Below are 14,232 nucleotides of genomic sequence, written 5' to 3' on the forward strand. Positions count from 1 at the left end.
TAGAGTTTTTAGTGTGTGGTTCTGTCGGGACAACGAGGGCGTGGACAACACAGCGGATGAAAACTTGACAGACGACAATGAATGTGGCATTGTGTGATGATGGAGGGAATTACATATATGACTATTTTCATCCAACATTTGTAGGATTTATTGATAATTTTCAAATTTTCCACTCCACACAATTTGTTGGATCCATACATCTTCATCTGTATGACTCTAGTCCCTTATATGGTAGAACAAAACAACATGAACATTCTTTACAACCAGTGCAGTTGGATTTGCTATGATAATTATTCTATTCCTATTTTCTGAGCATTCATCTGTTTCTATTTTCGAAAATTGCAAAAGGAGGAAAGACCCCGCCATCAGAACCAATCTAATCTTCCTAACAACGTCACAGGTACGCGTGCTTTGTCAACTATAACCAGACAATCCCTCCATGCGCATGTGCGTTCAAAACTTTGGGTCACTATATCAAGAATTCTCAAACTTGATTTGAGTGTTGTACGTTGAGGGTCCTCCATCAACAGTACCACTACCCATAAAGAATTTGGATTGAATACATGAAGTGTATTTTTTAATTTTGATACTGCTTGACGAACCACATCAGCAGTTCGAAATAATGTTGTCCTTGAACCAAGCCGCATTGTATCCCCCATATAGGTACTTGATCCCTTCGACATGAAAATGACACAAGGATGTTGAGTTTCTGGGTCAAACTCTGCACTGTTGGCACCTTCCAAACCAAGAACAGAACGTGCAAATTCAATGACAACAATCTGCATCCCCAAGCAAATGGAAAGATAGGGTATTCAATTTTCACGTGCATATTTTGTTGCCCATGTTTTTCCTTGCACACCTCGATCACCAAATCCCCTTGGGACCAGAACACCAGCTGCACCCTTCAAAACCTTCCGTGCAGAAGCATGAATGTTTGGTCTCTTTTTTGCAGCTTCTTCTTCAAGATCAAAAGTTGCAACCCATTCTACAGAAAATTTCAATGAACATGAACATAAACATGTAAAAGAGCCTTTAATACAGAAAGGTAAGAATCTGACATCCCAATATATTTTCCCACCATGGCAATTTTTATAGGAGTTATAAGGTTATCATAGCCGCTTCTCTCACAATCCACTCCTCTAAATCTGGGGTTTTAGAAAAACTTAATATATTCAATTGTTTCATTATTGCCTCGTGTGCCTTTTGATACCTTAGCAATAAAGGGACATGAAAAATGTTTGATACATCATAAATATTAAGAATGCTGCTTTCTGGAACATGACAAAACTGAGACAAATTCTCCTTACTATTCTCTAGTAAGGGTTGAGAACTTTGAACAACTAGCCGATGAGGTGAAACCCCAATGCTCTTAGTTCCCGAACACTATGTTGTGTTGGTTTGGTTTTCTGCTCTCCAACAACACCTATAATAGGTACACGGTTTACATGGACCCGACAAAAGTTTTCTGGCCCAACCAAATATGACAGTGGACACAAAGACTCAATGAATGCAATTGATTTAATATCCCCAACTGTTCCATTCAATTCAATGACACAAACATCTGCTGGGCCTTCTTTCCCATCAACAGGAATTCCTGCATTTTCTTCTTTCTCTTTCCCATGATCCACTTTTTCTTTTTCAAATATGTCATCTTCATAATTATCTTCAAAAATATCTTCTTCTTTTGCTTCTTCCATGTCTTTCTCTTCATCATAATCAATTTCTTCTTCCTCATTGTTATGATATTGTTCATTTTCATGTTTCTCAAGATAGTCCTCATCCACATCATCTTCATCTAGATCATCATCTTGATTGATATCATTCTCATATTCACTATTATCTATTATATTTTCATTTCCATTCTCATCATTCTAATCAACATTTTATTTTCCTGCTTCACCTTGTTTCGTTTCTTCACTGTCGCTATTATCTTCCTTAATATCGATTTCCCTTCGACGTGCTTTAACTTCTACATATGATTTTTTTAAACGTTGAAATGCTTCTTGAATTTTATTAAGTTTCTCCAAGAATTCAGGACGTGAACGTAATGGCATATTGTGTGGCGAACAATGTTCAAAGACTCACATGGTTATATTGTGCGACATGGCTTCGATACTACTGAAGCAACAAAACTTATATCTTGTTGACTTAAACGTAAAAATACACAAAAGATATTTGTAGTAATAATTTATTATATATATAAAATGTACAAGTGATATTGAATGTGACAATGAGGACCCACATATATACCTAGGCAAGTGTCCTTTCGTAACTGAGCATATCTTTTAAATATGTCTTTTCCCTTAACTACTATTTAACATAATCATCATATCATTATTTATTATTTATATTTATTTATGTTTTATACAATTTATGTTCGTAACAATTTTATTTATGATTCAACTCCACCAAACTAAATTGTTAATACATGCCCCCTTATATTTGGAAGTAGAAAACATATATCCATAAGATATTCTCTCTCTCTCTCTCTCTCTATATATATATATATATATATTATAAAATGTTATATATTTGTCTATTGTCTATCTTTATATACATATATTAAGCATTGAAAGAATTACATATCTCTTTCATAATTTGAATTATGAAGTACTTATTAATGGAGTGGGATCTCTCTCTCTCTCTCTCTCTATATATATATATATATCTTGAGTGGTTGGGAGAAATGATTGAGACCCTCCATACCCAAGTTCAATTCCCATGACATGATGAACTTCGATATAATACACTGTATATTCTACCTATGAAATATATATATAAGTGACTGACTTTTTTTAGTTATTACTATTTTTTAATTTATAAGCATTATTTTATTATTTTTAAATGTAATGTTACATGACAACATCTCCCTCATTTCCCTTATCTCTCATATTGAATTGTAGAGCTCCACTTGGCACAAGTAATACTATTAAAATAATATAATAAATTTAATATCAAAATCAAAAAAAATTACAAAATATGAGACAGAGAGAGATTGATTTATAATTTTACGCAGATTTTCATTGTTATTGTTATATGAATTTTTGGAAAAAAAATTGTTTGCAAATTAGTTTATCCAATGTTTCGGGTGGGCACTCCACTCATCATAAGGACAAAAACTTTAAGAGGATGTGCATGGGTGCTACAAGGAGAATAAATAAAATGGGGAGGAAATTGGCCATTATAAAAAAATTGAATTATTTATTAAAAATAAATCAAATTTCTTGAAAAAATGAAAAATAATCTAAGGCGAGGGATGAATTAATTAAGAATTATTGAAGAAGAAAATATGAAAGGTATAATAAGGTGTGGTAAATGGTCATAAGATTAAGATTTTAATGAAACTTATAAATATTAAAAAACAAACTTTTAATTTTTTTTAAATAATAGTGAATTTTGTTAAAATATGACAACAATACATAAAATATAAATTTAAATTTATTCAAGTAAATGTTGGTGCGGTTATTTAATTTTATAAACTAAAATATAGTTATCAACGCTATTGCAACAATGCCTACTTCATATATGTTTCTAGAGATGAGGAAGCTCTATTGTAAACCTAAATATAATAATTTGTCCAAATAATAAAATCCTAACTGCATTTCCCGTGGATGTTTCCTTAACAAGTTATTAGTATTTTACCAGATAGATCCTATGTACTGTGTATAATTTTGTATACCAATTTCATTGTGAATGATTTTGGTCACAATTTCTTTGAACAAATGGTATCAAAGCCAATGGTATCTAGTATTTGTTAAAGAGCTAGATGTATGAGAATGTGTGACGACCCTGATGCATTTGATATTCATTGAAAATGATTGGAATACCAGAAAGATTTATCGGTGTGATCAAGACCGAGAAGAGTTGTTTTTTTACCGTGTGGTGAGAGAGGTAGTTTACAAAATCAAGTTGGTGGTGTTAAGAGTCTCAAGAGCGATCCGTACAAAGAGCAACGCGTTCGGTGTCACTACCATAACAACCATGAATTAATGATGAGGAGAGATGCTGTAAAAAATGAGGTGAGATGTTGTCAGTAATTTTTTTTCTGCGTAAAAAAGGTCTGTGTGTTCAAGGAAGAGGACCCTTTTAAGCAATACCCGTGTTGGAGAGATGATGTTGTCATTTCACTACGTTGTTGTGTGAGGATGCGAAAAGAAGAAGCTAAGCCATTGTTCACATGATAACCGTTGTTCACAAGATAGATTATGTAGAGAGTTAGAGCAACCTGGATTTCGTTGCTTGTTGTTTAAAGAATATCATGTTGCCATGAGAAAGAATATTAGCCCAGCGGAAGGAAGAGCCAGAGACCCTTGCCACGCGACTGAAGTCTTTCGGGAAGAGGCAGAGCCATAACCCTTAGCCACACGTTGAAGTTTTTTACGTAGAGGAAGAGACAAAAATTCTAGCCGCATGCTAAAATATTTTTATGCAAAGGCAAAGCCCGTCACATGCCACTTATTGGATCAAACCCCAACTACCGAATTTATAAGGAGACTTTTTTTTTTTTTAAGTATAATCCTAGTACAAGTTTTTTGTTTGAAGAACAAAAAGCCCTTCAAAGAAAAAATTGTGGAATTAAAATATTTTGGGGAGAATCAAATTTTTAAAGAACCATGGTTTTGGGTTTTGAAAAAAAGAGTAGGGTTTATGAAATAAATAACATAATTTTTTTAAATAAGGTTTAGGTTTGAGAACTATTTAAAGAACAAAGTTTTTTTGAAAAATGTTTCTATATATATATTTTTTGGTTGATAATAAAAAGGGGTTCAAGACATAATTAAATTTTTTTGGAGAATAGTTCATGTATAAAATTATGGAAAATGCAAAATTTTAAGTTGAAAAAATAAAACGGGAAACGAAAATTTGATTTGTGGAAGTTAAAAAACATAGATTTATTAGTACAACTAGGGTTGCATAAGGCATTAGGTGGTAGGAGTAAGAAGCTTGTGACAATGATCGTTGACGAATAGGAGGACTTGGATGCCAAAGCCCTCAGTACAAGTTGGTTGTGTCTCGCTAATGATGTTTTATTTAACATTGTCATAGAAGTGATAACAAGAAGGTTGTGGACCAATTTGGAAGGTCTATACATGACCAAATCCTTGACGAATAGAATCTACTTAAAAAGGAAATTGTATAGCCTAAAGATGAAAGAAGGTACGAAAATCAAAGGTCACCTAAATTTCTTTAATACTCTTATTTTCCAGTTAAACAATATAGATGTCAAACTTCATAATGAAGATAAGGTAGCTATAATGTTGTATTATATCCCTGAATAATGGGACCATTTTGTAACCTTCATTAGTTTGAGCACAATAAAAACCCATGAATTTGATGTTGTTGTTGGAGCTTTTTTCTCTGAAGAAGTGAGAAGGAAATCAAGTGTTGTAACCTTGACACCAAAAGTAATAGTGGCTAGAGGTCGCTCCAAAGAAATATGAGACAAATCAAGAGGTTCTTCTAGGTCAAAGTCAAAAGGAAAAAAGAGCAAACCAAGGTGTTGGTTCTATAACAAATCATGCCATCTCAAGAAAGATTGTTGGAAAAGACAGGAATCAAAGGAGAATTCGAAAAGGGAGGAAAATCTAGTTGAATCAAGTTTAGATATGATCGATGAAGTGTTGTCATTTTGTGATGTTCCTAAGTACTATGAAGATTGGACAAATTCACGTGCATATCATCCTATGTGCTTACATAAAGATTGGTTTTCAACTTGTGAAGTCGTTGATGGTGGATTTGTCCTTATGGGTAATAATATTTCCTATAAAACTGTTGGTGTTGGGAGTGTCAAAATCAAAATGTTTGATGATATTGTGATAGCATTAACATATGCACGACATGTACCTGAGTTGAAGAAAAGTATAATTTCTTTGGGACTATTGGATTCTAGTGGTTATAAATTCACATGTCAAGGTGGAATGTTGAAAGTGTCCAAGGGTGCTTTAATGGTTATGAAGGCTACAAAAACAAAGAACCTTTACAAGCTCATCAAAAGTACTCAGATCAACAAAGCAACAACAACATCTCAGGAGGTAGTTGCGTTTACTCATTTATGGCATTAGTGACTGGGTCATATGAACGATAAGGGACTTCAGGTATTGATTGATTGCAAGTTACTTCAAATTTGAAATATCTAAATTTAAGTTTTTGCAAACATTGTATATTTGGGAAACAATGTAGATATAAATTTAAAATACGCAATCATAGCAGTAAAGGTATTCCTGACTACATTCATTTTAATGTTTGGGGACCACCCCTTGCTATTTATTTCAGAGGATCATCGTATTTTTTGTCATATATATATGATATTTATAGAAAGGTATGAGTCTATGTATTAAAAAGAAACGCTGATGTGTTTAGAAATTTTAAATAGTTTAGAACTATGGTAGAGAAGAAAACTGGCAAGACAATCAAATGTTTAAGAACATATAACGAAGGTGAGTTTACCTCTTTAGAATTTGAAGAATATTGCAAGGAGGTTGGGTTGTAAGACATAAAACCATAGTTAATACTCCTCGAAAAAATGACGTGGAAGAACACATGAACATGACTCATCGAGAAAGAGCAAGGAGCATGCTAAGCAATGCCGTTTGCAACAAGAGTTGTGCATAGAAGCAATTAGTATTGCTTGTTATTTGGTGAATCAATCACCATATGTTGCAATAAACTACAAAATTCCTTAAGAGGTATGAACATGTCATCCATGTGATTATTCAAATTTAAATGGTTTTGATTGTGATGCGTAGGATTTTATTCCTAAGAAGCAACGTTCTAAATTAGACCCTAAATTGAAGAAATACATCTTTTTTGGTTATGATGATGTTGTTAAGGGATATAGGTTGTGGGATCCTGTTAAAATGGGCAACTAGGGCCAAACTCCATGTGGGTCATCTTATTTATGGTAGCTGATATTTTTCTTGGATCCCTCTCATCGAGAGGTGTAGGATTGATCTAAAGATCATCCGATTTCGATAAGTATTCATGGAGTTATGAATTTATTTGTGTTATGAGACAATTCGTTAAGGTCAGCTAGCAACCAAGTAAACCCCACATGTGCTCAATGTTTTAGTATAAATAGAGGTGGCCTTCAAGTCATTTCAACACACTTGGGATCTCTTCCTCTCTCTACTTGTCTTTGGGTTTTAGTAGGAGGAGAGATCCTAAGGGATAACGCTGCCCTGATCTAGAGGGCAGAAAGCCAGAATTTTCGGAAAAGTCGGAATTGCCGGAAAAGACGAAACTGCCGGAATTGTCGGAACTTCTGGAAAAGTCGGAACTACCAGAAAAGCCAAAAAAGCTGAAATTGCTGGAACTGCTGGAAAAGCCAGAAAAGCTGGAAAATTTGGAACTACAGGAAAAGCCGAAACTACTGGAAAATTGGAAAATCTGGAACTACCGGCATTGCCGAAAAAGCCAAAACTGCTGGAAAAGCCGGAAAAGCCAGAAAATCCGGAACTACTTAGAACTACCGGAAACTGCCAGAACTGCCGGGAACTGCCAAAACAGTCAGAGCCTCTGTCTCCGAAGGAGAGCAGCGTGCAAGGGACAACTAACTAACATTTGGACAATTCTATGGTACTTAGCAGCAAATACACCAAGCATGCAATGTTACATCTAGCATGCAAGGGACAACCAACATGCAACAGAAAGGATGCTAAGAAAAACAAGCATGCAAGGGACAACAAGCAAGCAAGGGACAACATGCAAGCAAGGTGCAACCAACACATAGGTCAGGATGGCAACATGGTGCAGCAATGAATGCAGTACAGTGATGGGTACAATCATGATTAATGAAGCGTGATGAGATGCAACATAGTGATGACGGGTGCAGCATGGTGCAGCACGGTGAGGTGCAGCATGATGATGAAATGCAACTCAACAATAGGTGAAGGAGTCACCTTGGAGAATCAGTTGAAGAAACATGTCTTCAACTGATCTCATGTATCATCTTCTTAGAGATGATCTATGCTCTTATCTAGATAAGTCAAAGTGTTGACTTCTGTTGTAAACATACTATCTCTCTCTCTGCTGAACTATTGAAGAACATATAAGAAGAATTGATCAAGGGTTTCCCCATATTGGGGTTTGTCCCTGGCTAGCACCACATCTTGTATCTTCTTGTCTTCTGCGATTTATGTTTATGTTCTATCTGCAATTTACTTTAATGCTGATGTGATTGCCAATCTGGAAAAGATATGGATTTAACTATGAAAATTGAAATAAATTGCTCTAAGCATAGAACATACCTAAAATTAACATAGTATCAGAGCTGAGGTGAAGACAATACCCAAGCAAGAGTGAAAGAGCAATCACTGAAGACAGTTGGGAAAGGAAAAAAGGATCAGTGGATTCCTCATCCCTCTTCAAATTCACTGAGGGTGAAATCGAAGCAGAGAATATTATCAGAATGGCGTAGTGGAAGTTTCTGATGGCCTACCTAAAGATCACTTGATTGGGAAGTCTGTATCTAAGGGTGGAAGGAAAGGAAGATGCCTTGGTTGCAATAATTTTGGCCATTATGCGAAGGAGTGTCCAAATGACAGAGACACATCTCTTGATGAAGATAACAATCATTCGAGGGACATCTTCAATGATCAAAGGAATGACAGGTAATGCAGGTCATCAAGGAAATGGCCGACTCTTCATAAAAAGCAAGGAACCCCAGGTATGAAGAATCAAATGTTGTTTTTGATTAGATAAAGAATTGTTATATTGTATTGGCCCTCTCCTTCAGATTCATTGGGAATCTGACTTAGAGATTGTAGTGCTTCAAGGCACTTCATCGGATAGATGGGTGCACTCTCTAATTTGGTAGAGATGGAAACAATCGTGGGATTATACTTGGAGTCGATGCCACCTATCCTGGAAAGGGTGTAGGGAATATTAACTCTCAATTGAATAAGGGTAACTCGATTCATTTACAGAATCTCTTTTATGTGCCTGATTGCAAGAAGAACCTGGTGTCCATCTCAGAAATGGAAGTCAAAGGTTTCAGGATGGCATTCATCGATGGAAAGGTACATGTTAACAAAAATGTAATTTTCAAAGATGTTTTTTCTCATGGGTTTAGGGTTGGAAATTTGTATCAAGTTGCAGGATAGTCCATCGGGGATCATGTCAATTGACATATCGCATCTATAACACCAAAGGTCTACGTATGGGGCCCTACCTGATGTGAGTCAAATGGTAACAAGGATGCCTAAATTCAAGTAGAGCATGAAGGTACATGTCTGAGATGTATCGAAGGAAAATATTATAAGGGGACCATTCCCCTCATGCAGTAGGTCCACAGGTTTGGAACAACCCAAGGAGTTTAAGATTCATGATTGGGAATCTCATGTATACAGGTGGAAGAAAACCCTCTATGGCTTGAAGCAAAACACCCCGGGCGTAGTATGAGAGGATTGATAACTGTCTGATGAAGCTGAGATTCACTAGGAGTGAAACCGATCCAAACCATTACCCAAAGGTTGTGGATGATAGACCTCTCATATCGGCACCTTATGAGGACAACCTATTTCTGACTGGTGCAGACCCTCTCATTTGTAGAAGTAAGAGGGAGTTGGATTATGGATGTCGAATGATAAACTGTAAGCCTATGACTACCTCGATGATCTTAACTTTTAGAAGTTATATGGTAGTGATGTCGGACTAGATTTGGGAAATGCCTCTGAGTTTCATAAACTCATTCGCGTTGATGTTCTTGGTGAACTTCCCTCCGGACATATGTTTTGCAGTTAGCATGGTGAGCTCATATTTGGTTAAGCCTCACTGGATTGGTGCCAAGAATCTTCTGAGATATCTTCAGGGAACAATCTCTCATGGATTGAGATACACTGCTGGAAATATGAAACTGCATGATTATTTGAATGCTGACTGGGTAGGCAGTGTGGAGGATCACTAGAGCACTTCTCAGTGCTGGTTCTCTTTGGATTCTACTTCGATGTCATGGATGAGCAGGAAGCAGAAGTCGGTTGCTATAAGCACCACTGAGACCGAATACATAGCTACGAGTATGATCTCGTGTGAAGCTGCATGGTTGTAGAAGCTCTTAAGTGAGCTGTTTGTACACATGATGAATACCACTGTGATTCTCTATGACAACCAGAGATGGGATTCGATTATTGAGGAATCTTGTATTCGATGATTGCTCCAGCAGATAGACATCAGATACTACCTTATCTGGGATATGGTAAGTTGATGAGCGAGGAGGCTCCATCGCATTGAGACTGACGTATAGGTCGCAAACATTTTGTCAAAACCCTGGGGAAAGGTCAAATCTGTGACTTTCCAAAATGACTTGGAGTCATTGAGAGACCTTCTTGTAAGGGTCCTGCATGTTGCATGCATTGAGCTCTGGGAGCTCTGGGGGGCTTGGGGTACTTACTGGAGCAACATATGACCACATGGCAACTCACCCTCCCCTGGTGGTGCACTATGTACAAGATGATAGGTTCAAATTTCCCTTGTGATACCACGTGGCGACTGTGGAACAGGATGATTAGTTCTCCTGAGGGCCGAGATGATTAGTTCTCCCGTGAAAACTATGAAATAGGATGATTAGTTCTCCTGTGGCAACTGTGGAACAGGATGATTAGTTCTCCTGTAGGCCAGAATGATTAGTTCTCCATGGCATTCACTGGACAGGATGATTCGTTCTCCTGTGGACAGGACGATTAGTTCTCATGTCAAGGCATCCTATCCATGCAGTTTGGGACTCATGGGAAGTACCTTTCATTTGATCAATGAGCAAGGAAATGAGGATAGGGACCATAGTAGTTCTATCGATGGACGCATCATTGTATCTACCGTACTCCCTATGCTCCATTGATCTGGGATCAATGAAACTAATCTGGGATTCATATGAGTGGTTTGAGACACTCTCTTGTGACATTGATCTGGGATCAATGAAACTGATCTGGGATCAATATGAGTGGTTTGAAAGACTCTCTTGTGACATTGATCTGGGATCAGTATGAGTAGTTTGAGACACTCTCTTGTGATATTTATATGGGATAAATAAAACTAACTTCGGGTCAGTAAGAGTGATGTGACACACTCTCTTCAGATGAAATTGACTTCGGGTCAGTAAAGAATGGTATGAGACATTCTTGATCAATTCTTCTTTTTCTTCATGGTTGAGCAGAGCAGAGCAAAGCAGAGCAATGCAGGGCACTGATGGCAGAGATAGTACAATCGGGCATATGGATCAACGAATGGAGTTCTCCCTAGTTGAGAGGGAGTGTTAAAATGGTCAACTAGGGCCAAAATCCATGTGGGTCATCTTATTTATGGCAGCTGATATTTTTCTTGGATCCCTCTCATCGAGAGGTGTAGGATTGTTCTAAAGATCATCCAATTCCAATAAGTATTCATGGAGTTATGAATTTATTTGTGTTATGGGACAATTCATCAAGGTCGGCCAACAACCAAATAAACCCCACATGTGCTCAACATTTTAGTATAAATAGAGGTGGCCTTCAAGTCATTTCAACACACTTGGGATCTCTTCCTCTCTCTACTTGCCTTTTGGTTTTAGTAGGAGGAGAGATCCTAAGGGATAATGCTGCCCTAATCCAGAGGGCAGAAAGCCAGAATTGCCGGAAAAGCCAGAACTGCCAGAAAAGCCAGAAAATCTGGAAAAGATGAAACTACCGGAACTACCAGAAAAGCTGGAAAAGATGGAACTGCCAGCAAAGCCGGAAAAGTCGAAACTGTCGGAAAAGCCAGAAAAGCCGGAACTGCCAGAACTGCCGAAAAGGCCGGAACTGCTAGAAAAGACAGAACTGTCGGGAACTTCCAGAACTCCTGGGAATAGCCGGAACTGCCGGGAATAACCGGAACTGCTAGGAACTGCCGGAACTGCTGGGAACAGTCGGAACTGTCGGGAACAGCCGGAACTGCCAAGAACTGTCGGGAACAACCAGAACTGCCAGAACTGCTGAAATAACCGGAGCATCTGTCTCCGAAGGAAAGAAGCATCCAAGGGACAACTAATTAACATTGGGATAGTTGTATGGTACTTAGCAACAAATACACCAAGCATGCAATGTTGCAGCTAGCATGCAAGGGACAACTAGCATGCAACAACAAGCGTGCTAAGGACAACAAGCATGCTAGGGACAACAAGCAAGCAAGGGACAATAAGCAAGCAAGGTGCAACCAACACATAGGTCAGGATGGCAACATGGTGCAACAATGGCACATAATGCAGTACAGTGATGGGTACATTCATGATTAATGAAGCGTGATGAGATGCAACATAGTGATGATGGGTGCAGCATGGTGCAGCGCGGTGAGGTGCAACATGATGACGAAATGCAACTCAACAATAGGTGGAGTCACCTTGGAGAATAAGTTGAAGCAACATGTCTTCAACTGATCTCATGTATCATCTTCTTAGAGATGATCTATGCTCTTATCTAGATAAGTCAAAGTGTTGACTTCTGTTGTAAACGTACTATCTTTCTCTCTGCTGAACTATTGAATAACATATAAGAAGAATTGATCAAGGGATTCCCCACATTGGGGGTTGTCCCTGGCTAGCGCCACATCTTGTGTCTTCTTATCTTGGCTTGTCTTCTGCGATTTATGTTTATGTTCTATCTGCAGTTTACTTTAATGTTGATGTAATTGCTAATCTGGAAAAGATATGGAGCTAACTGTGAAAATTGAAATAAATTTCTCTAAGCATAGAACATACCTAAAATTAATAGATCCTAATGCCTGAAAAATAATAATTATCAAAGATGTTATATTTGATGTTATAATAATGATCACACTTGAATAATGTGAATCAGTGCAACAACCAATTGTACCAAATTAAATAATTTTACAATTTCATCATAATTGAAAACATGACAAAGCATCAATAAACATATTCATAACATTAACCACACATCAACACATGAAAACACCAAATGTACATGGAAACCCTTTTGGGATATTTGATTACATCAGTTTGCAAGCAGCAACTCGTTGGAGGCAGCAACTCCCAAAATAATTTTGCAGGCACCAACATGTTGTTGGCTACAACTTGATTGAGGCAGCAAGCTCGAAAATACAAAAGCACCGACTTGCAATAGGCTCCAACCTGATTAAGGGACCAACCTCAATAGAGGCACCTACTTCCTCCTTTAATCTGTAGTGGACCACTTTTCACAATATTTCAGATTGGATTCATAAGCATTAACAACAATACCCTACCATAAATCTATTTATACCAAGAAAATACCATCTGTTCATCAATACGTAACTGTAACATCTTCTTCAATTCTCATTCTAATCATCAAGACAAAATCTTCCCATAAACCTAGAACACAACGACAAGAGAAATATAGCATCTTGATATAAAAAATATGTCTTCATGACTCTTCATGTCACCCTATAAGATCACAAAAATATTATAGCCATTTTCCATATTTCATAAATTAATTTGGAATTCAAAAACACACAAAAAAAACATAATAAAAAATAAACAATCGAAAAAATGCACTTTTTCAGGGTGTGTTTGACAAATTGCACTATTGCAATTCTATAAAATGCGCTTTTATGGGTTCGATAAAATGCAGCTTCCGTCATGCCAATATCCCCACAGAAAACAAGATTTTGGTCACTTCGACCTTTACAACACAAACCAAACCAATCAACCAATCTGCTTATGTAATGTGTTGTGTCAAACGATGATCAAAAGCATGTTTTGTTTTCAATCAAATATACATAATATAAAAACCACAACTATCGCCCTCCACTGGGTTTGAACTTGATCTTCGTCTTTTTATAGAAGTTACACCCACAATTAGATTAATACCCATTAATATTTTAATTTTCCTAAGTTTAGACTTAGGAACTCCATTAAAAATATTAATTATTTTAATAAAATCGTTTCTGGGTGGAATTTCCCAAAACACTTTCTGGGTTCTTTGGAATACATGTGCCCAAGCCTCCTTGCAAATTTGAGGCATAGAGCACATCTGATGCTATCCCAAATCAACACTCCCTCTCAGTGAGGAATGTGCTCTAGCAATATACTGTTGCTACATACTGCTCTGACTTTGAAGCATTGTCCTCTGCGTTGTTGATGTCTGACATGCTGTCTACCAACTACTGCGCTGTTGTTGTAATTGTACTACTGCCTTTGACACTGACACTGCCACTGCCAATGCTACATCTGTACTACATCTCCCTCTCAAATGCTGCTTCTGTTATGATGCTAGCACTTCCACTACTAAC

At 37.1% G+C, this 14,232-nt stretch overlaps 1 pseudogene; it reads right to left on the minus strand.

Annotated features, from left to right (window-relative positions):
* Nucleotides 1-365: 365 nt before the first annotated feature.
* On the minus strand, nt 366-2,054 carry LOC149169163 (uncharacterized; annotated as a pseudogene).
* Between the last annotated feature and the right edge of the window lie 12,178 nt (nt 2,055-14,232).

The sequence above is a fragment of the Pinus tabuliformis genome, chromosome 4_2, assembly GCF_031772625.1.
Source record: "Pinus tabuliformis cultivar Carrire ecotype Pingquan chromosome 4_2, CPIR1, whole genome shotgun sequence".
In the NCBI taxonomy this organism is placed as follows: domain Eukaryota; kingdom Viridiplantae; phylum Streptophyta; class Pinopsida; order Pinales; family Pinaceae; genus Pinus; species Pinus tabuliformis.